Source organism: Odocoileus virginianus, chromosome 29 (assembly GCF_023699985.2).
Source record: "Odocoileus virginianus isolate 20LAN1187 ecotype Illinois chromosome 29, Ovbor_1.2, whole genome shotgun sequence".
In the NCBI taxonomy this organism is placed as follows: domain Eukaryota; kingdom Metazoa; phylum Chordata; class Mammalia; order Artiodactyla; family Cervidae; genus Odocoileus; species Odocoileus virginianus.
This window is the reverse complement of record NC_069702.1, coordinates 2,847,252-2,870,196: the sequence shown is the minus strand read 5'-3', so window position 1 is coordinate 2,870,196 and position 22,945 is coordinate 2,847,252. Positions and strand designations below refer to the sequence as shown.

The following is a 22,945-nucleotide window of genomic DNA, read 5'->3' as shown; positions in this document are numbered from 1 at the left end:
CGCTAAGCTAGAGAGCAAACAGACGGCAAGCAACCCAGGGGCACCATTCCCAGAAGAGAGAGCAGGGCACGCTCCTCACAAAGCCAGAGCGGGCTTCCGGATCACCAACTGCTCAGAGCTGCCGCATATTGAATTTCACCCCACCCTGGCATGATTAGAGGCCACTGAAGACTCTCTCACAGTCGCAGAAGCCACTGATGCCTTCAAGATTCAGCTTTCTGAGGTTCAGTTAATTTCAGCTCTCCTTAGTTAATTCTAACTGTGAAAATGACATGTGCTGTTTTTCTTCCCTGTGACAAACATCCCTGTGACTTCAGTCCAGGCGGTCCAAATGCTGGTCCACCCTGGCGGCAACTTGAGTGAGGGAGTGTTTACTGGGATCTGCACCTCACCAGAACCTGTTCTGTTGTTTTTATCTTCTTGAGTTCCATTAGACATTCCAGTGCTGGGTGGGAGCGGCACTATTTTTACATGGGAACATTTTATGGGACAGTCTGAGCTCATAAACTTTTCTGCTCCCCTGTACCAGGGGAGACTAAAATGTCACTTCCTGTTGATTGTCACCAAACTGGTGTGACACCCAATGGGACAACCTTAGGTGCAGGAGCTTGTAGTACACTTGAGGCTCACCAAATCCCCAACACTATGGCTTCACTGTAAAAGAAAACTGCAAAAACTGGCCAATCTTCGCGGGTCTGCTCTGATAACCCGATGTGGTGGGCCAACACTTTGCTCATTAGGTAAATACATAGGATTAACAACTGTGGCGAAAGACTACCCCCAAAGTCCATAAAATCAGGGTTGTCAGTCCAGTGATTCTTCTAGCTTCACAGAAAACGAAAACTTGGTCCTACCGGACCGAAAAATGCATCTTGCTGATGCCACGACTTGCTTAAAATCTCCGCGAAGCCGATGCCAGCAAAGGATAGTTGCAGTTCTCACATAAAACCAGCAGGTGGCAGTATTGGTCCAAGAGACAGGCAGGCCTCGGGGTTCGCGGGGACGCAGATGCTGCTACAAGTTCTGTGTTAACATGTCCCAAATCTTCCAATCTCCTACTTTATTGGGTTGCACGTTTAGGTTTCGTGGTGCCCTCTATTCAAAGCCGGTAGAATAGAAGCTGGGCAATTGCCCGTGAAAAGGCTTAACGTTCCTCTGGGCCCCAAGAGAATTCGCATCATCACCAGCACCGTCAGCATCATCCCTGCCCGCGGGGTCGGCCGGGGCGACTGAGCTTCGGGAGCCAGGAAAATGGCGCTGCCATTCCAGGTCGCAAAGGTTTGGAAGGTTCAGCAGGAAAAGCCACTCACGAGTAGCTCGAGTGGTCAGGGTTTTGTTTAGCCAATGTTCTCCCCATCTCGCAGTCTCCACCCGTTGGGGGGAGACAGACCACCGGGGCCGCGCTAGGTGGGTCCCCGACGCCGCGGCCGGGCGCGAGCTGCCGGGTCTGTTCGCAAGTCACTATCACCGCCTCGTAAACCCCGAGGCGAGGGGCGCGACGGCCACGCAGTCTGGGAATTGCGGGCTGATTGGGAACGACTCTTCCCGTGGCACAATAACGCGGGGTCGTAAAACAGACAAACAGCAACAGGCCGCCAGCGCGGCAGGGGGACTTTCGAAGGGCCAGAAAACAAAAGTCGCCCCCTCCCCCCAAAGTAGTGCCCGGGACCCTATATCCTCCGCTTGGCCCACATTTCACTATTATGACACCCCCTCCCTTAGCCCCAAACCCAGGAACCTCCGCCCCTCTCGCACACCCAGAGCCTCCAAGGCAGACAACGTGACTGCAAGGCGTTACTTTGGGGCTCCAGGAGAGGGCAAGGTGACCGCGGTTAGTTGTGTCCTGGGTCCCAGCGCAGCGCTCCGACCCCCCGAGGCTGGCGGAGAGCCGGACGGCGCGCCGGACACCCGCTAGAGGGCGCGGCAGCCGCGCGAATCTTACCCCGCTCGCTCCTCGCTCCCGCCGGTCGCTCCGGCTCCGGGTCCCAGACAGCGCAGCGGGGACCGCGGCTCGCCCACCTCCGCAGGGGAGGATCTGCGCTGGCACGGTCCGGCCCCGCCACGCCCCCACAAGCCCCGAGCGGGCTGCGGTCCACGCCCTCGGCCGCTCAGTCACCCTGAAGTTGGGGACAACGACCGCCCGCTCCCGGTTTTAGCGTCCGCAGCCGCCGCACTCCCAGCTTAGAGCTGCGGCGGTCGCTGCGCCCTAGACTCGACGCTCGGCCTTCGCATTGTTTTCGGCTGAGACCTGAGCCGGGGGCCGGACGGGGTGGAGGGAGAAGGACCGAGGGGTTTAGGGTTACAGTCGCACGCCAGCGCCTCCTATGGGCCTGAAAGCGCCACGGCCGCGGACAGCTGCGCGGAGAAGGCTGCTTGGAGTTGAGGCTGCGCTCCGTCCGCTTTAGAGAACCCAGCCTCCCCCACTGCGTCCCCCTCGCCGGACGCCCGCTTTGCCCGGGTTGCCCTGTGCACACACGCTCCGCCTGCGCCTCTCTCTCCTCTTTCGCGGGGAAGGGGTAGACTGCAATAGGTGGGGAATTCCGAGGTCCTCTATCCCTTGCAATCTATATTTCCAACGGATCCCTGGCTCACTGTTCAGCTGAAAACAAAAGGGAAATGCCATCGATCCATTTCAGCAAAATACAAGCACCAGCAGAGCCCTAGAGCACTTTGGGAAAAGCAATCTGCCCGAGCTCTGCATCCCGCGCGGAAAGATAGCAAAACCTTCCCCCTCTCCACTCGGACCCCGACGGCTGAGGCTGCGCGCGGACCCCATTAGACTAGAAGCCAGGGAGATTGAGAGTCGCACCTTTCGGCCACTAAGCAGGCTTTTAGCTTTCCTCCCAGAATTGCCACTTCTCCACCAACATGAAACAGTCGCAGCTCCCTCGAGGCCAGAGGGAGTCCCACCCACCGGGGTCTGCAGGAAGGCGCCGGCCACCACGTCCCCAGGACGCGTCCCGGCACTGCGCGCCGCCCACGGCCGGTCCCCAGGAGGCACAGAACCGGCCCGCCTCGGCGCCAGACGCGTTTGCAGCTGGAAAGCCTGGCCCCGGTGCCCCTCCCCCTACACCCCTCCCCAGTCCGCGCCCCGGAGGAAAGCGGACCGGGGGCCGGCAGCCGGGGCTCCGCTTCGAGCCCCTCTCTAAAGACTAGCGCTTCCCGCTGCCTTCTCCCACCTCGTCTTTCTGTCTCCCCCCGCCACCACCCGTCGGTTTGGAGTCCGGCTACACTCGGGTCAAACCCAAAACAAGACTGTCCAAGAACCCGAAATAGGGACTCAGGGTGTCACTGAGGCTGTCGGGGAGTGGAGCAAGGGCCCCCTTTACCGAGAGGATTGTGGAGAGGAGAAAACCCAGAGGGAAGGAGAAAAGACGAGAGAAGGACAGGAGCAAAGCAGCAGCACCAGGGCCGCGGGGGGGGCAGATGGAGGTGGGGCTTGGGGGTGGGAGGGGATGTTAGAACCGGAGCCAGCGCGTCACCGATGAGGTGCGCACGTCCGGGGAGCCCCTTCCTCCCCTCCAGGGGTCCCCAGGCTCGCCGGTCTCTGGGCTGTTAGTCCGGTGAGCTGGGCGGCTGATCGTCGCTCCCCGTTTACCCTGGATGTCTCTCCCCGCTCTAAAAAGCTGCCTAGTTCTGTTCGAGAGCGACAGTGCGGAGGCGAGTCGGTCCAAAATGTTGAGCAATTCGGCTGAGGAGCCAAAAAGCCATTTCCCACACAGCGCAGCCCTGGGCTTTTCTAGGCGGCCGGGCTGGGCGCGGGGCAGTCCGGACCTGATGAGGGTCGTTCACGCTCCCTCTCCAGCCTCCGTTTGTCTCTCCCCTTGGAGATGGAGTAAGTGGCAAGTTCTTCCAAGCACTCTTTCTGCACGGCCCGGGGTCCTAGCAGGGCTGGGGGAAGCAGTGTGGAGGGGGCGCTCTGGCTGCGGGAGACAAGGCGGAGACGCTTGGCCCGGCTACTTCACACCTGGCCAGGAGGCCGAGGTTCCTGGTCCCTTTAGGCAGCAGTCGAGCCACACTCCCTCTCGCTCTGAGCCGACAGAGACCCTTTCCGAACTGAACCGCGGGTCCCAGTTGTTTCCAAGCCAAGGGGAAGCTGCCCGCTCCCTTGGCGCCTTCTGGAGAAGTTAATCTCATGTATAAAAGCCTATTTCCATGGGGATAGACGATGGAAGAAGGCGGGGCGCGAGGAGACCGCTCCGGGGCGAACAGAGGGAGTGAAATACATACAGGGACCCTGGAGAGGGTGAAGCAGCGCTGGGCAGGCGGCGAGCGCCCCGCACCCCTGTGCGGAAAGGGGCACGGGTGCCCCGAGGCAAGTGTGAGGGCGGCTCGCCTCCCACGTCTCCGTCTTACCTGGGAACCAAGTTTCTCCGTTCCGAGTTGTCCCTAACTTCCCCCACAAGCTCTCCACTTTTTTTTTTGGCGACCTTCCTTCTTTCCTTCCTGCGGCCGGGACTGGCTAGCAGCAGAGCTCCGGGCTTGGCAAAAAACGGTTCCACCGAGGAAGGGGGTGCGCAGAGATTGCTGGGGGTGGAGACCACCGCGCACAATGAGGGCCCCTTGGAGCGCAGTTCGAAATTCCTCAAATCCCAGTTGCTGGAATGCGAGGCGACGACGACTTCTTCACTCGGGGCCAAATGTGTTTGTCATTACTCCCCAGACCGCCTGCCTGCCCGCCAGCCCGCGCCGCCGGCGCCCCCGCGCTAAGCGCGCAACCCGAGCGCGCGGCGGGGCTGGCGCCCTCTCTCCCTCGCACTTCACTGATCCCGCAAACCACGGATCCCCAGAACCCTCGCCCAGATCGGCGCCCCCTCCGCTCGCCTCGCAGCCGCCACGGTTGTATTGAGTCTGGCCCTTACCGGGCGCGGCACGGTTCAGTCATTACGCGCCCCGGGTCGGCGCCGTGTGCGCCGGGTGGGCACCCCAGGGCCGGCCCTCTCCAGCCGAGCCCTTCACGCCTCCCCTCCCCGCAACCCCTTCCGCTCCCCACTCCGCGCTCGTCTCTCCCCACCTCCCTCCGTCCACCAGCCGCGCTCCACACCGCCGGCTACAGTGCTGTCCCGCCAAACCGCGGACGAGGAATGAAAATACTCATTAAAAACCTGTAGCCTTCCAGGACTCCATGCCAAGAAGAGGACGAACACCTCTGCCCCCACTCCCAGCACTGCTTGGTGCTCGTCCCAGTATTCAGGAATATCACCCCCAACCCCCAAAAGAAACCTCAAAAATGTAAGCCTCAACAATTTCTTTGGGAGGCCATAGAGTTGTTAGAAAAATACTGCTTTTAAAAATAGGTCTGGAAAATGTGTTTTTTTAAACCCCTAGACTTTCGAACTCTATGGTTATCTTCCCTCCAAGTGAAGTTTATTCAAAATAAATTACTCTCTGGACATACAACTAGAATTCGACTCCAATTTTTTTTTTTTCCATCGCCCAAAGTTTGAAGTTACTTCACTTCTAGCCCAAAGAGCCTGATTAGGGATTTCTTTTAGAAACAAAAATCCTTTTTCTCCTCCCTTACCTTCTCCTCCAATGTCAATTCGCAATGAAAATCCTACATGAGGAGGTAAAATTGTGTCCACGGCCTGCAGCCCTCTCCTGCAATCCCTCCTCTGTTTCTCTCCCTCTAGCTCCAACTGTAATGGGCTCAAAAACCGCGTTTTGTAATTGATTCAATGTTATAGTCCATCCTTCTAAAACTAATCATTTGCTCTAAGTAAATAGCTGTCAGGAAATGAAGCCCCCCCTCCCCTTGGCCTCTTCAAAATAAGAGTTTCCCTCGAACTCCGTGCGCTCCGAGTCTTCCAGCCTCCAGATTGCGCCTTCGCTTTTCGCTCTTACGCAATCAGGGGGTCTAGCCCCAACCCCCAGACTTCGACAACAACTGGGGGGCGGAGAGAAGCCGACCAGATGGGGTGGGGGGGAGGGGGAGGTGTTGATGCTCTGCCGGGAAAGAGGTTCGTGAAAATACAAACTGCCCATCATTTCCAAAATGAGTTTGCCTCTTGATTTGGGGGACAGTTTCCTACACTGCTATGCTGCTTTTTTTTTTTCTTTGAAAGGATGAAAAGAAACACGTATAATTGCAGTTAATGCCCAGAGAGAATATAAATCTGGAGTCGAGAAATGCCCCTTCTTTAGAAACTCCTAGCCCACCTAGAATCCGGGCCGTCGGGAGAGGTCTCCCAGCCGTTTTGAACCTGGGGTCTTTTAGGGAAAGTGCCGTATAGTTGCTAATCCTTTAATGGGATTAGGCAAGCTGTTGAGTCTAATATGAAGATGATGGGTGGTTTTTTCTTGGGCGGGGAGGGGGTTTGCTTTGCTTTGGTTTGATTTTGTCTAAAGACAGATTTGAAGTAGGGTACAAAGATTCGAGGGTCTGTCGTGGGTTTGGAACTTTCTCCGACAGAACGACCTTTACTCTCAAAGCACTTATCTTGTCTTGCCTTTGTTTTCATGGTTATCTGGGCGAGGTTGTCCTGGCTTCTATCACGCACACAAAAAGGCTCAGGCTTGATCGTCTGGGGAATCTTCTACAACCAGCCTGCCACCTCCGCGTTCAGGGGGAGGGTGCAATTTGACTCTCCCCGCACCCTCTCCCGCCGCGTGGGTCTGGCCGTACGGGTACACTAGGGATAAGAGGGGAGCCCCCAACCTAGCCCTGGGGCGCCAGGCAGGAGACTAAACCGGGAGAGGGCGATCCTACTCGCGAAGGAAAGGGGGCGCTGACGCTCCAGGAACCAGACCTGGGCAGAGTGGGGCTTCCCGGCGAGGGCGGGGGAGGGGAGCGCATTTGCTCTCCCCACCTTCTCTAATTTCGAATTCTCTAGCTGGGTGGAGGGTTCATCCTTTACCACCACCCCACTCTCCCCCCACCCCCCACCCCCTGCACACACCCTTGACAGTGGCCAGGGCGGCCTGGTTTAGGCCGGAATGTGGGACTGCCATCACCTTCTCCCTTACTTAGAGAGCGGACACGGAGCAGCCTGCAGGGGATGGTGTTCAGAGAAGGACTCGAAGGGGTGCTGTGTGAACTGCGACCGGCTCCTGGGGTGTCCGGTTCGCGAGGACGCCTGAGGCTGGGCTAGGGGCCTCATTCCCCCAGTCCTTCTGCGCAGCCGCCTCCCGTGCATCTTCAGTTCGGGTGACTGCACTGCTCACTATTACTTCCACATGTTCCTTCAGGAAATCATTGAAGGCAAATATATGAACAGCCCCTTGTTCGGAATGCTAACAGGATACCGTAATGTTTGTAGATAACGAACGGGGACTAAAGAACCCCCCAAAATCGGAGTGCGGAATAATAGGGGGAAAGCGGGTGCTGGCTTTCATGCTAATAATAAAATCCAGCTAAGATACAAATTTCTATATCAAGAACGCAAGAGGGTAGGAGGCGAGGCAGGGCGCAGGGCCTACCCAGTAAGGCCTGCTTTGCTCCTACGATATTGCCAGCCCGGTCAAGCCGGGATCTCCAGGACGCAGGCCTCTGCTCTCCCCGCCCACAAATGGTAACTTCACAGTTCCTTTTAGATGCTTAAAGGGACCCGAAAAGCGGGCTGGGCGGGGGTGTCTTCGGGCCTTAACTCCTCGCGAGTTTAAAACAGAGAGAACGGAGGAGCAAGTAAGCACTCAGTTGTCCTTCTGGTAGTAATTACCTGCCTAATTTGAATGATGCCTTTGTTATGATCATTAACAAACATTTGCTAAAGGTTTCCATGTGTGACATTCCAGAAGGTTTAAAGGCCTTGGGGAGCTGACTCCGGGGATGGAACACCGGTGGGGGGTGGCGCAAGGGAAGCAAATGGTGGGGAGATTTCCCCGAGCCTGGGCCGAGCAGATAGAGGGAGGTCAACATCTGCCTCCCCAGCAAAAGCAAAATAAACCCACTGGTCGGGAGCAACCTCGGGGCTGGAGGCCCACGGAAAGAGGCGGTTCGTTCCTTAAAACGAGTTCTGCCCACCCGCCCCTCCCACTGCTCATAGGCGGGTTTGAATCTTGCCGTCCTCCCTGCGCCGCGGTTCCGCGGATTGACTGCGCGCGTCTATCAGCAGGGGAGTCACGGGGAGGTGGGCGAGGCGAGTTTCCCTCTCCCTCTGTTGTTCTAAGATCCTTCCAGATTGCTCCCCCGATGCCCGGGGTCCTGGGTGGTCCAGGAGCCGCAGCCGGCAAGAAATGCCTCCTGGCCGAGGCGAACTGAGGAGTCTCTTCTCCGTCTGCTTATGCCCAGGGCGTTGCGGGGGTTCCATCACCCCGAGCGGAGGCGTGACCATCACCGGCTTGGGTAGTTGAGCGAATGTCCCAGCTCAACTGGGACTGATTTTAACCTCTTGTGTTTTTCCCTTGAGAGCTCTTCATGGAATTACGAATGAGGGTTTTTTTCCCCAACCCCGTAGTCGGGGCGGCTGCGACCTTCTGGGAAGCAGGCCCAACTCGAGAGATGGGGAAGTTAGGGGAAGTTAGGGGAGCTCGGTGTTCCGGCGTGGCCTTGCGCATCTAGGCCCTCAAGGGACGATGAAATTGGAAGCAAGAGATGGAGCAGAGCCAGCCATCAAAAAGAGCCCCCCACTCAAGGTTTTTAAAACCAAATCCAAATGATCCTTGAAAACAACCAGAATCTCTCCCTGCTCTGCCTCCCCGGCCGCAGCCCCGGGTCACACCTTTGGGTTTCGTGGGCGTTTCCCCGCTGAGTTGGCTTTCTGTTTCTCTCTTCCTTCCCGGCGCTCCAGCTCCACCCCCCAATTCTGCTTTCCTCGGAGAATTCAGAAGGTACTTGGGCTTTGGAAGATCTCTGATTACAGCAGTTATCAAAGCCGATAGTAGCGAAAATCACCTTTAAACCAAGTCGCAGTTGGTTTTTCAAACGAAGTTGGGGGTGAGGGGGAACGCATTTCTAGCTTTTTTTTTTTTTCTCTAGCTTTCTGAATTGAAAATAAAGGGCCATTTGGTGTTTAGGGGGGGCTGAGGGAGGCGCTAACTGTCCCTTTTCCCACCTTCTTTCAATTCTTGCCTGAGCCTGGAAGAGACACCTCTCTGGGTCGGCGAAGGGACCTTAGTGAGGAAGGCTCCGAGAAGGATTGCGGATGGGGGGGGGGGTGGTCCCCGCCTTTGCCTCGGGTCTGCCCCAGCTGAGGTTTGGAAGCTTGCTCTAGTCTCTGCAGCTCAGAATACAGAGGCCCAAATCTTATTAAAAGAGGACAAAGAGGGTCCAGACAGGCTCGTGTATCTTGGGGCGACAGTTCTCTCCGGGACCCCATACACACCTCCTCCTCTTGCCGGGGGGCTGACTAAGGGTGCAGCGTATCTTCTGGGTTCCCAGAGGCTTTCTCTTCAAAGATTTGTCTCCAAAGAGAAATCCAAAGCCGTTCCCCCTGGCTGGAGACCTGACGCGCCTCTGCTCAGGCTAGGGTTCCCACCACCTCGGCCTGCTTGGGGACCCGAGGACCACAGACTGTGAGCTCTGGTTCCCACCCTGACAAGCCCAGGGAGGGGCTAAACTCCTCAGAGCTGAGAAAGACGTGGTGGGCCTAGACCCCTCCGGGTCCGATTCTTGGTTACCCTTTTCCTAGGGAGAGAGCTGGGCTTTCTCAATATGGAGAAGTTTTTGCGCCACCTACTCCCCTCTCCTTCTGTTAGACCTTAGCTTTTAGTTACTTTTAATTTGAAAACCGTGTGAGGGGAGGCGGAGGGATCGAGGAGATTGGGAGGTCTGCTCTTTATTAGGGGCCTCAGCATCCAGCTTTCCAACTCACAGCTGTGGCTTGGGAGGGGCAGGAGGGCTGGCTCTGTTGAGGTCAGCTTGACTGAAGAAAGGGCCTTGTCCTTAGGAGGTCCCAGGAGTAAAGCGAAAAGCTTCCAGCAGAAACTGCTGTGCAAAGCCAGTGGAACCTGGGATCCGCAGCTACATTAATTATAGTACAGAAGTTTGAGTGCGAGCCAAATTATTTAATCAGGGTATTATTTAATCCCCCAAACAACCCTGTGGGTTGTGCGTGATTACCCCCAATTAACAGATGAGCAAACAAAGGCAGAGGGGTTAAGCAGCCAGTGCGCCGCAGCACCAGTTTCTGCCTAACCGTGTCCTGGGTTCCAGTTCCAGTGTGGTCTAGTCAAGACAGGTCACGCCTCTGAGCCTCAGTCTCCTCATCTGTATGAATGGGCATGTCTGCACTTGTCCCCAGATTGTTGAGAAGGTTAAACAATATGAGGCAGAAGCAGCCCAGGAAGGCGCTGGATAAAGTTTCTCTTCCTCTCCTTTCTTCAGGCACCATCACTGACGTACTCCCCTCCAGGTCCCTGCTTCCCCTGGATTGGCCTCAAGAGCTGCGTAAATGCCAGTCTAGTTTTCTAGTTCATGGTCTCAGTTAAAGGTGGAGCAGGGGCATCTTGGTTCCTAGCTATTACCCATCAATGTCTCAGGCCCTCTCAAAAACTGGGTCCTAGGTCAGAAGGCAGCAGGGAGCCAGGAAGGACCAGAAAAAGCAGACAGGATGAAAAGACAGGCCTGACACCTCCAAGAAAGGATCTGTAGGAAAGTCAGGAAGAAGGGATGCTGAGGCCTCAGTCTCAGGGAACGCGCAGTGAGGATCAGTGGAGGAGCCTCTGGGGCATCTTGTAAGGTTGTGTACCAGGCACCCAGACTTTGAGAGGATGCACTTGGTAGGTCAAGGTGTGCCATGCCTGCATCTAACACACAGTCACCTTCCTCCACCAGACATCCTCCAACCTTGATTTTGGAAGTTTCTCTTCCAGTTTTCCAATTCATTAAAGCTTATAGCACATCTAAAACTAACACAACATTGTAAATAAGCTATAATATATTTTTTAAAAATTTAGGTAAGTTAAAAAACAATGGCATGTGCCAGTCAGAGTTTGCTCTCCACTTTAGAGAGTTGATTCAGGGAATTCCCTGGTTTGCCTTCCTGGGTAGCACTCGTCGTAAAGAACTGGCCTGCCATTGCAGGAGACAAAGAGACACGGGTTTGATCCCTGGGTAGGGACAATCCCCTGGAGAAGGATAGGGGAACCCACTTAAGTATTCTTGCCTGGAGAATCCCCACGGACAGATAAGCCTGGCTGGCTGCAGTCCACACGGTCACAAAGAGTTGGAAACGACTGAGCTACTTAACACGCCTGCTGGTGGTCCAGTGGTTAGGACTTAGCACTTCCACTGCTGTGGGACCAGTTTCAATGCTTGGTCAGGGAACTAAGATCCAAGCCATGTGACACCCCTCGCCTGCCTCCGCCCAAAATAAAGTGAGAGAGAGAGCTGATTCATTGATTGAAGAAACATTTAATGATCATATGCCGTGTGTCTGGCTCTTTATTAGGCATCAGGGTTACAGTAGTAAACAGAATGGATATGGTCTTTGCCATGAGGGAATTTGCTACAGTACTCTTGTCTAGCTACCAGTGATCCTCACCCCAGTCGCTGCAGCCTCACTGCTGGGTATTGAGAGGGGCCCCATTAGAATAACACTCATTATTTTCATGAGACTGTTAAGAAGAAGAAGGTTAAAGAAGGCAGACCTATTGAGTCATGAGTCACAGAACCCCACCCCACCCCCAAACTCTCCAGAATGTGTACAACTGGGATCTCCAGCCTGGCCTGAGAGGAGCTTGTGTGTGTGTGTGTGTGTGTGTGTGTGTGTGTGTGATAGTCACTTAGTTGTCGTGTCTGACCCTTTGAGACCCCATGGACTGTAGCCCACCAGGCTCCTCTGTCCATGGGATTCTCCAGGCAAGAATACTTAAGTGCGATTGTTGTTTATTTCTCCAGGGGATCTTCCTGACCCAGGGCTGGAACACAGGTCTCCTGCATTGCAGGCAGATTCTTTACCATTTCAGCTACCAGGTAAGAGGGGAACTTATCTTTATCCAATTCAAGACAATAAATATGTACTGAGCCAAAAATTCCCAAGACTCTATATCAAGGGCTGAGGATACAGCCCTGCCTACATAGTTTGTAGACTAGTTAACAATCCATTAAACAGGAAGTTGGAATATAGTGCTGTCAGTGAATGTGAGGGTGCACAGTGATGTCAAAACACATAGGAGGAGCCTAACCCCAGCTCAGAGTTTGGAGAAGAAGTCTTAGGGGGAAGAAACATCTCCTTTGTGAACCTAAGAATAATCTAGTTCTGGAAGACTCTCATGGACGTGAGCTTAGAGATGAGCGACAGCATGAGGTCATCAGCTGTAAAAAAGTTTGGAATGACTAGAACTTGTAAGGGTCCAGAGGGCTAGGAGTGAAAAGGAGCCAGATCCAGAGGCCTTCCAGGCTGTGGTGGTGGTGTTCAGTCGCTCAGTCGTGTCTGACTCTTTGTGACCCTGTGGACCGCAGCACGCCAGTCTTCCCTGTCCTTCACGAACTCCCGGAGCTTGTTCAGACTCGTGTCCATTGAGTCAGTGACGCCATCCAACCATCTCATCCTCTGTCATCCCCTTCTCTTCCTGCCTTCAATCTTTCCCTGCACCTGCATCTTTTCCAATGAGTCAGTTCTTCACATCAGGTGGCCAAAGTATTGGAGCTTCAGCATCAGTCCTTCCAATGAATATTCAGGATTGATTTCCTTTAGGATGGACTGGTTGGATCTCCTTGCAGTCCAAGGGACTCTCAAGGGTCTTCTCCAACACCACAGTTCAAAAGCATCAATTCTTCAGCGCTCAGCCTTCTTTATGGTCCAACTCTCACATTCATACATGACTACTAGAAAAACCATAGCTTTGACTATAGAGGCCTTTGTCAGCAAACTGATGTCTCTACTTTTTAATACGCTATGTTTGTCATACCTTTCCTTCCAAGAAGCAACTGTCTTTGAATTTCATGAAATTAAATGAAATTAAAAGGCCTTGCTGAGTCTGAACTTAATGCTATGGAGGTTTTAGAATTGATTTAAGGACAAGTGGGACGGGAATGGAGTTGAATTTTAAGCAAGATTAGTCTACAGGATGCCTGGAGGCAGGGAGGCTACAGTTAATCTAGCAAGGGTGGGATGCTTCCTTGGCCTGAGGGCAGGGAGTTTGGGGAAGTGAATCAGAGAGAAGCAGAATGTGAGCTGTGAGGGAGAGTGGAGTCCTTGGCTTGGGCTGTTGCTATTGATTCAGTTGGGTGACAAAAGGAACACAAATTTGGGAAGGAGAATTATGAGTTCACTCCTCAATGTGACACATTTGAAAAAAATCAGGCAGGGAAGTATTAAAATGAGAAAATCCAGAATGGAACCTTGATAACTCTGGTGTGCAGAGAAGATGCTGAGAAACAGTTAGGAATCTTAAAGAGCTATCTATGCTTACCATCTAAGTTCAACATTATAAATTGTGGTCAGACATATCAGGTTATTTTATATTTATGAGTGATTATAAATATTCTCCTATTTCAAATCCTAAAGGATGATGCTGTGGAAGTGCTGCATTCAATATGCCAGCAAATTTGGAAAACTCAGCAGTGGCCACAGGATTGGAAAAGGTCAGTTTTCATTCCAATCCTAAAGAAGGGCAATGCCAAAGAATGTTCAAACTACCACACAATTGCACTCATTTCATGTGCTAGCAAAGTAATGCTCAAAATTCTCCAAGTTAGTTGGGGGAGCCTAAATTCTCCAAGTTAGGCTTTAGCAGTATAAGAACCTAGAACTTCCAGATGTACAAGCTGGATTTAGAAAAGGCAGAAAAACAAGAGATCAAATTGTGAACATCTGTTGGATCATAGAAAAAGAGCAAGCGAATTCCACAAAAACATCTACTTCTGCTTTATTGAATACGCTAAAGCCTTTGACTGTATGGATCACAACACACTGTGGGAAACTGTTAGAGAGATGGGAATACGAGACCACCTGACCTGTCTCCTGAGAAACCTGTATGCAGGTCAGGAAGCAACAGTTAGAACCCGACGTGGAACAATGGACTGGTTCCAAATTGGGAAAGGAGTATGTCAAGGCTGTATATTGTCACCTTGTTTATTTAACCTATATGCAGAGTACATCATGCAAAATGCTGGGCTGGATGAAGCACAAGCTGGAATTGAGATTGCCAGGAGAAATATCAATAACCTCAGATATGCAGATGACACCACCCTTATGGCAGAAAGCAAAGAGGAACTAAAGAGCCTCTTGATGAAGGTAAAAGAGAAGAATGAAAAAGCTGGCTTAAAACTCAACATTCAGAAAACTAAGGTCATGGCATTCAGTCTTATCACTTCATGGCAAATAGATGAGGAAACAATGGAAACAGTGACAGACTTTATTTTCTTGGGCTCCAAAATCACTTCAGATGATGAGTGCAGCCATGAAATTAAAAGACACTTACTCCTTGGAAGAAAAGCTATGACAAACAGACAGTGTATTAAAAAACAGACATTACTTTGTCGACAAAGGTCCATATAGTAAAAGCTATGGCTTTTCCAGTAGTTATGTATGGATGTGAGAGTTGGACCATAAAGAAGGCTAAGCACTGAAGAACTGATGCTTTTGAACTGCACTGTTGAAGAAGACTCTTGAGAGTCCCTTGGACTGCAAGGAGATCCAACCAGTCCATTCTAAAGGAAATTAGTCCTGAATATTCACTGCAAGGACTGATGCTGAGGCTGAAGCGCCAATAAACTTTAACCACCTCATATGAAGAGCCTACTCATTAGAAAAGACCCTGATGCTGGGAAAGATTGAAGGCAGGAGAAGGGGATGACAGAAGATGAGATGGTTGGATAGCATCACCAACTCAATGGACATGAGTTTGAGCAAGCTCTGGGAGATGGTGAAGGACAGGGAAGCCTGGCGTGCTGCAGTTCATGGGGTCACAAAGAGTTGGACAAAACTGAATGACTGAACAATGACAACATAAATATTCTCCAGTACTTTGGCCACATGATGCAAAGAGCCAACACATTGCAAAAGACCCTGCTTCTGAGAAAGATTGAGGGCAGGGGAAGGGAGCAACAGAGGGTGAGATAGTTGAATGACATCAGTGATTTAATTGCTATAAATCTGAGCCAACTCCAGGAGATAGTGAGGACAGGGAAGCCTGGCATGCTGCAGTCCATGGGGTCATAAAGAGTCTGACACAACTTAGCAACTGGACAACAATACCATAAAGATTCTGGGCTTCCCAGGTGGTGCAGAGGCAAAGAATCTGCCTGCCGGTGCGGAAGACTCCAGAGACATGGGTTTGTTCTCTGTGTTGGGAAGATACCCTGGAGCAGGAAATGGCAACCCACTCCAGTATTCTTGCCTAGAAAATTCCATGGACAGAGGAGCCTGGCAGGCTGTAGTCCATGGGGTTGTAAAGAGTTGGCCATAACTGAGCAACTGAACACACACACATAAACATTCTGTGAAAGCAGGAGAGCTTAACGCTAGGTAAAATGTTCCCTCATTCATACTCTTAAATGTCCATTTGTATCCAGATTTGGCTTTCAGATCACCCAAAGACCTGAGGAAGGTTGAAGCCAGGTCCTTTTCCTGAGGATCTCCTAGCCCCAACTTGTAGTCCTTGGCAGGCACTGGAGAAATTAAGGCAGAGTTCACTCTCAGAGACAAAAGAGTGTGTGTGATGCCCGTGTTCCCTAGTGACCATTCTTTCCGACTCAGTGACTGAGCTTTGGGGTTGCTGTTGTTCTGTCTTTTGTTTTGTTTTACTTCCTGAGACAAAATCTGCTTTTCATAGTCTTTCTTGCAGTTAGATGTGGTCATGAAGAAAAGTTCTGGCCAATAGGATGTAAGCAGAATTGTGGGTGCAACTGCCATGAAGTGTCTTTAATAATAAAGGGCATATCCTTCTCAATCTGATCTTTTTGCTGGATGGAAAGCAGGTGATGACCGGAGCTTCAGCGGCTATCTTAGATTATAAGGCAGCCTTGAACATGCAGTACGCACTGTAATGCAATAATACAGCAGGCCCCTGACCCATGAAGCTCCAAACAGCCCCTTGTAAACTCCCAAGTGTCTTCTGGAAAATGTAGGAGGAATAAAATTCTATCTTGTTGAGTCTCTTATTTTGAATTTTTCTGTGACTTGCAGCCAAACTTGCTTCTAACTAATGAAGTCAGAAACAGTTTGCTCATTCTAACTACAAATACAACTACCCTCGCTCAAAAATGAAAGCTGTCTGGAACGAGACAGGCTGAAAAGACATACACAGCTGTGTGACATCACATTAAGCCTCCCGAGACTGGGTGTCTCCCTGCAGGCATGCTCACATTTACGATGTTCCTGTGAGGTTCTAAGCGCGTGTGTTTTATAACACTCATTCAGACACGCTGCTTGTGCAGCTTAAATTTGTCTTTGGATAGTTGGTGACACAAAAGGAAATGTGAAGAGACAAAAGGAAGGACATGTTAGCTCTTTTTTCATCTCCTTTCTTCTGGTTTCATACTTCATTTTCACTATTCCTACTTCTTACCCTGCATTATATTCTTACAGATTGCACACTTTTGGCCTTCTCTTCTTACTGCTTTCAGATTCTAAACATATTTACATCCTCATTTGATTTTTAGTGTTTTAAAAACACACTTTCAGAAAGGTAAACTTCATGCCCACAATTTGGGGTCATACAACAATCCTGTAGGTAAACAATCCACAGAGTTTAGGCCAGCTTCCACCAGACTCTTGGCAGAGAAATCCAGTCTCACCAGGCAAGGAAATGTTGAGCCTGATTGATTCAGGAGCTGAATGAGACAACTGGATTTCTCCTCTCTCCCTAATGTAGCTACATATCAGCCTTTGGGTGCTCACTCAAGCCTCCAACCCAATTATTACTGTCTTGAATCACACACTTTTTTGTTCATAATTTGAGTGAAGGGGCCCTTCAGCACCTTAGAGTAAGAAAAGCAGCCTTCCTTCATGGCCTGTCTCCTCCACGCTCACCCCATGGCTGGTATCAGTTAGCTGATGAATGTTTATTCAGTCCTGCTTGTGCCAGGCACTGTCCTAGGCTGGGGGGGCCACAGGCAAGACTTCTGCATTGCAAGGCTTAGCTTCTGGTGGGGGGCAGACAGACCGAGAAGAACCCAGGCCCTGATTAAAGTGTTCTGCAGCCATCTGGGGCTGTGAGAAAGGACACTCCCTGAGAAGCTGCCATTTAAAGCTGCGTGCAGTGCTTTTTTTTTTTTCTTTTTCAAGCTTTTCATTTTGCGTTGGGGTGTAGCTGATGAACAAAGCTGTGATAGTTCCAGGTGAACAGAAAAGGGACTCAGAAAGCTGTGTGCACTTCTAGGGAAAGTAGCTATATTCTGCTATTATTTTAAAGTCAGCCAGAAAATCAGTTCCCGCAAGAAGTATACGTTTTGGGCAGTTAAGAAGACAGCAAAGCACTCTCTCTTGTTTCTAGAAATGACAGTTTTTAGTGCCCCCAAAGGAGCTGTAATTTTCTGAGATTGAATCACAGTATCACTGAACACACTCAACTAAAGAACTGTCCTTGTTCAAAAGAGACAATCTGGGGACTTCCCTAGCAGTCCAGTGGTTAGGGGGCCACGCTTCCACTACATGGGGCACAGGTTTCATTCATGTTCAAGAACTAAGATCCCACATTCTGTGTTCAGTTCAGTTCAGTTCAGTCACTCAGTCGTGTCCAACTCTTTGCAACCCCATGGACTGCAGCACACCAGGCTTCTCTGTCCATCACCAATGCCTGGAGCTTACTCAAACTCGTGTCCATCAAGTCGGTGATGCCACTCTGCCATCCCCTCCTCCTCCCACCTCAATCTTTCCCCGCATCAGCATCCAATGAGTCAGTTCTTTACATCAGGAGGCCAAAGTAGTGGGGTTTCAGCTTCAGCATCAGTCCTTCCAATGAATATTTAGGACTGATTTCCTTTAGGATTGACTGGTTGGATATCCTTGCTGTCTAAGGGACTCTCAAGAGTCTTCTCCAACACTTCAGTTCAAAAGCATCAATTCTTCAGTGCTCAGCTTTCTTTATAGTCCAACTCTTGCATCCATACATAACTACTGGAAAAACCATAGCTTTGACTAGACGGATCTTTGTTGGCAAAGTAACGTCTCTGCTTTTTTAACATGCTGTGTGGTGTGGCCATAAAAAGAGAGAGAAAGACAATTTGGTCCCCTTGGAATTGGTTATCTTGGTTATCATGACATTTGAATGTAATTGAAACCCTCATGACAGTCCCAAAGCTGGTTCTGCAGTCATCCTTTGGGTGGAGTTGTCTTAGGGAGATAGAGACACATATACTGTCACCCACCCCCCTGAGCTAATGTTTCACAGACTGACAATGAAAGAACAATTGCCTTTGATTAGGCACATTTTCGATTATCCATTGGGTACATACAGCCTGTTAAGACTTTGTGTTACAAAATAAAAAACCTATGGCCCTTCAAGGATCCTACAAGAGGTGCCAAGTTCCGATTGTATGTGCATTTGGTTAATTATTTTATTGCTCCCTAAGTGTATTTATGAAAAGATTTCACTTGAATGGTAGACGTCTCCATGGTTAATGTTGATTACTCGTTGGAGAAAATCCAATCAGGCTGTTGAATTCTGGCTCTGCTCATCTATGATTTGAAACCACCAGAGGGCGCAAGAGGCCAGCTCAGAATCTCAGTCCATTCTGGGTAAATTCTTAATTAGTGCCTGAAACTCAGCCAAGTGTTCTCAAATGTTCTGGAAAGAAACCTGTCAGGACGTCTTTCTTCCCCAAGACTCCCCAGTCACCTCTAGAAAGTGGTTCAGTTTCAGTCCAGCCGTCATCGAGCTGAGGTTCTGCTGGAAGGTCTGACCCTGTCTGAGCCATCCTGGGAACACTATGGTTTGGGGGTCAGTAAAGGGGGGAGGGGTTGTTGTTGGCTGCTCAGTCCTGCCTGACTCTTTGTGACCCCATGGACTGTAGCCTGCCAGGCCCCTCTGTCCATGGAATTCTCCAGGCAAGAATACTGGACTGGTGAGCCATTCCTTTCTCCAGGGATCTTTCCAACCCAGGAATCGAACCCAAGTCTCCCACACTGCAGATTGTTTACTGTCTAAGCCACCAGGAAAGGGGGAGAGGAGGAGGATACAATTTAAACTTCAGCCAGTTTCCATCCCCAACCAGGTATCAGGCTCCATGCTAGGTAGACAGGGAATTTCTATAAAAAGGTCATGATAGCATAGAGGTACAAATATAAAGCCTTGAAATCACGAAATTGGGGCACTTTATCAAACCTTAGAGGATGCAGAAGGCTTCCTGGGGTTGAGCTAAGACTTGCAGAGTGAGTAGAAATAGCCAGGGAAGAAAGGTGACAGAAGTATTCCTTGCAGAGGGCACGGCTGAAGCCCAGGCAGAGAGGTGGGTGAGGGGCAGGCCATGCCCCATCAGAGGCCAGGCTGAAGCCCAGGCAGAGAGGTGGGTGAGGGGCAGGCCGAGCCCCATCAGAGGCCAGGCTGAAGCCCAGGCAGAGAGGTGGGTGAGGGGGAGGCTGTGCCCCATCAGAGGCCAGGCTGAAGCCCAGGCAGAGAGGTGGGTGAGGGGGAGGCCGTGCCCCATCAGAGGCCAGGCTGAAGCCCAGGCAGAGAGGTGGGTGAGGGGGAGGCCGCGCCCCATCAGAGGCCAGGCTGAAGCCCAGGCAGAGAGGTGGGTGAGGGGCAGGCCATGCCCCATCAGAGGCCAGGACTAGCAGCCCTTCCTTTATGACCAACTGCAGCAGATCTGAACTCCCACAGGCCCCAGAGACTTCAGAGAGCCAACTCAGGACCTGAACTTCAGTTCACCTCGAATGAAAATGTCCCAAATGGGCTCCTTTAACAAATATCACAGCCTCAGTAAGGTTGAGTCTACATGGATTGCTGGAGCTCTCAAAACACTGAAATAAACCCTTAGCTGCTGGCAAGGAAAGTTGTAATAAGTTCTGCATTTATCACCACAAAAACAGTATTTGGACAGAATTTTCTGCATCGTGGAGCTAAAAGATGACTTTCTGAGACTCTCCCATGGAGATAGTATTCTAAAATCAGCCAGCATCATAGGAAATATTTATCAAATAATTTTCCATGGCAGCCCTGTTAAAAACCTGATATTATTACTGTGGGCTAGCTGAATTTTGTAACTTGGGAGCATGAAGGTCAACTGAACCACAGTGATATATCCAGCTAAGAGATTCATGTTTTTATAGTAAGTCATGTTGCCACAGACACAACCCTTGACTGACACATGCACACATCTTTAAGAAGAATCTTAATGATTCAGATCCAATACCTATTTCCATTCTGGTTGAATTCAAACATGATTGTGATGACTTCTAATCTTCAAATTTAATTCTCTGCCACTAACCCATCCTTGGGCTTCCCTGGAGGGTCAGATGGTAAAGAATCTGCCTGCAATGCAGGAGACCAGGGTTCGATTCCCTGGGTTGGAAAGATCCCTGGAGAAGGACATGGCAACTCACTCCAGTATTCTTGCTTGGAGAATTCCATGGACGGAGGAGTCCATGGAGTCACAAAGAGTCAGATATGACTGAGACACTAACACTTTACACTTTACTTAACCCATCTTCTGCTGAGTAGGAGTGTAGGCATGATTTTATTTATTAAAAACACATGAAAGTAAATTTGTTTTAAGATATATTTCAACACTCCTTGAGACAGACATACCAGACTATCTCACATACCACACAGACACACACATACACACAAACACACACACACACAAATAAGGAATGGCTAATATAAATGTCATCAAACTTTCTTGTAGGTCACCTAAATTTGCCAGTGACAGAATCTGAATTAGATTTGACAGCTCTAGCATTTGTAACTGCTGTTTCTATAGGTCCAAACATGGTTGAACATCAGCAATTAATATGCTTTAGCCTAACACCTAGTTAGGCTACACTAGTCTATTATTAGTCTATAAACTATTATTAGTCTATAGACTAAAGTAGTCTATTATTGCAGGTTGAAATGCACATCAAACTTTTAATTACTCTGCACAAAACGAAGGTTGTCTGTAGCTAGGTGCTTGAATGTTAAAGTTTTATCCTGGCCTTTAAATGAGATTTAAATGTATTTCCAAAGCTATGGTTTTTCCAGTAGTCATGTATTGATGTGAGAGTTGGACTATAAAGAAAGCTGAGCACCAAAGAATTGATGATTTGAACTGTGGTGTTGGAGAAGACTCTTCAGAGTCCCTTGGACTGCAAGGAGATCCAACCAGTCCATCCTAAAGGAAATCAGTCCTGACTATTCATTGGAAGGACTGATGCTGAAGCTGAAACTCCAATACTTTGGCCACCTGATGCAAAGAACTGACTCATTTGAAAAGACCTCGATGCTGGGAAAGATTGAAGGCGGGAGGAGAAGGGCATGACAGAGGATGAGATGGTTGGATGGCATCACAGACTCAATGGACATGAGTTTGAGTAAACTCCAGGAGTTGATGATGGACAGGGAGGCCTGGCATGCTGCAGTCCATGGGGTCGCAAAGAGTTGGACACAACTGAGTGACTGAACTGAACTGAAATGTATCTCCAAATAAAAGACAATTTAAAACTATAGGCTTACACTTCAAATACTGGTTATCTTATCTGCCTGAGTGCTGTTTGCTTTCCCTTGAGCCAACAATAAAACTTGAGAAAGTAGAATCTTTCTCAAGGTAGGCCCCCACCCTACCTGGAAGACAGAAAGAGCTTGTCTGAAGGTGCTGCTTAATCCTTGGTCTTTGAGCACAGTGACCTGCCAAGATTATTGGTTAAAAAGCACAGCCCTTTCCATGACCGTTACAGGTTTCATTTTAAAGCTGTGAGCCAAGTAGCACAAACTTATAATCACACACACCATTCAGAGGGTGAATGCTCCAAGTCTACTTAATAGCTGAAGTTTGGAATAAAAATAGATTCAATTAGGGACTTCCCTGGTGGTCTAGTCATTAAGAATCTGCCTACCAATGCAGCAGACACAGATTCTATCTATGGTAGAATCTGTAATTTACAGGGAACTAAGATTCCAAATGCCTCGGGACAAATCAGCCCATGGGCCACTGCTTCTGAGCCCTCATGCCACAACTACCGAAGCCCAAGCACCCTAAAGCCTGTGCTCCGCAACAAGTCACGGCAAGAAGAAACCTTCACACCCAAATTAGAGTGCAGCCCCCACTGGCCGAGACTACAGAAAGCCCACTTGTAGCAAGGAAGGGCCCATCTGCCCCAGTGAAGACCCAGCACAGCCAACAATAAATGATTTTTTTGAATAAATAAATTCAATTATCCTGAGCTTTCAAAATCCTAACAAACTACTGGAAATATAGGTCACTTTTCTTTAATTTTAGTTCTTCTACTCCATTTTAAATGATTCCATGCTCCCATGCCATTTTGTACCTTCCCAATGTGTTTTTGAATACACTAGCTTATCTGATGCCCTTCATAGTCATATAAAATGCAAGTCTGACTGTGCCACTTAAAGCTCTTCAATAATCCTCTGATATTAGAAGATCAAGTTCCAGCATTCTTGGCACTGCCTACAAAGCCCACCACAGAGTCCCTAATCAACTTCCCAGCCTTGCCCTGGACACCCTGCTTGTGGCCAGCTGTGGTCAAACCTGGACAACTCAGAAAACACTCACTTTTTCTTCCCTCTTGTGTCGTCTGGTTGGTTATTGGGTTCCTTTCCTTTTTTTTCCCCAAGTAAAAGTTTTTCCTTTAATTGCAACCATCTATAACCCAAGGATGTCTTCTCAGGTGGTGCAGCAATAAAGAATCTGCCTGCCAATGCAGGAAATGCAAAGGGACACAGGTTCAATCCCTGGGTTGGGAAGATGCCCTGGAATAGGAAATGGTGACCCACTCCAGTATTCTTGCCTGCAAAGTTCCATGGACAGAGGAGTCTGGTGAGATATAGTCCATGGAGTTGCAAGGACTCAGACACGGCTGAGCAACTGCGCACAGCCTGCGTGAGACCTGAGGGAAGAGCTGGAATTTTCTACTTTCCGACCAAGAGAAATAATGTTAAGGACACCCTCGCTGCCCTC

The 22,945-nt window shown here is 50.1% G+C and overlaps 1 protein-coding gene across 3 annotated transcripts in view; it reads right to left on the bottom strand.

Moving 5' to 3' along the window:
• PDGFRA (platelet derived growth factor receptor alpha) overlaps positions 1–5,710 on the bottom strand; it is a 48,748-nt gene extending 43,038 nt beyond the window's left edge. The window contains exon 1 of one of the 3 annotated variants that reach the window (XM_020911308.2): positions 5,525–5,710. The gene's annotated coding sequence lies outside the window, so the exon portion shown is untranslated. Of the gene's footprint in view, positions 1–1,942; positions 2,730–4,356; positions 4,699–5,524 lie in introns of those variants that run through there. The other 2 variants (XM_020911311.2, XM_020911309.2) reach the window with 2 other exon arrangements.
• Between the last annotated feature and the right edge of the window lie 17,235 nt (positions 5,711–22,945).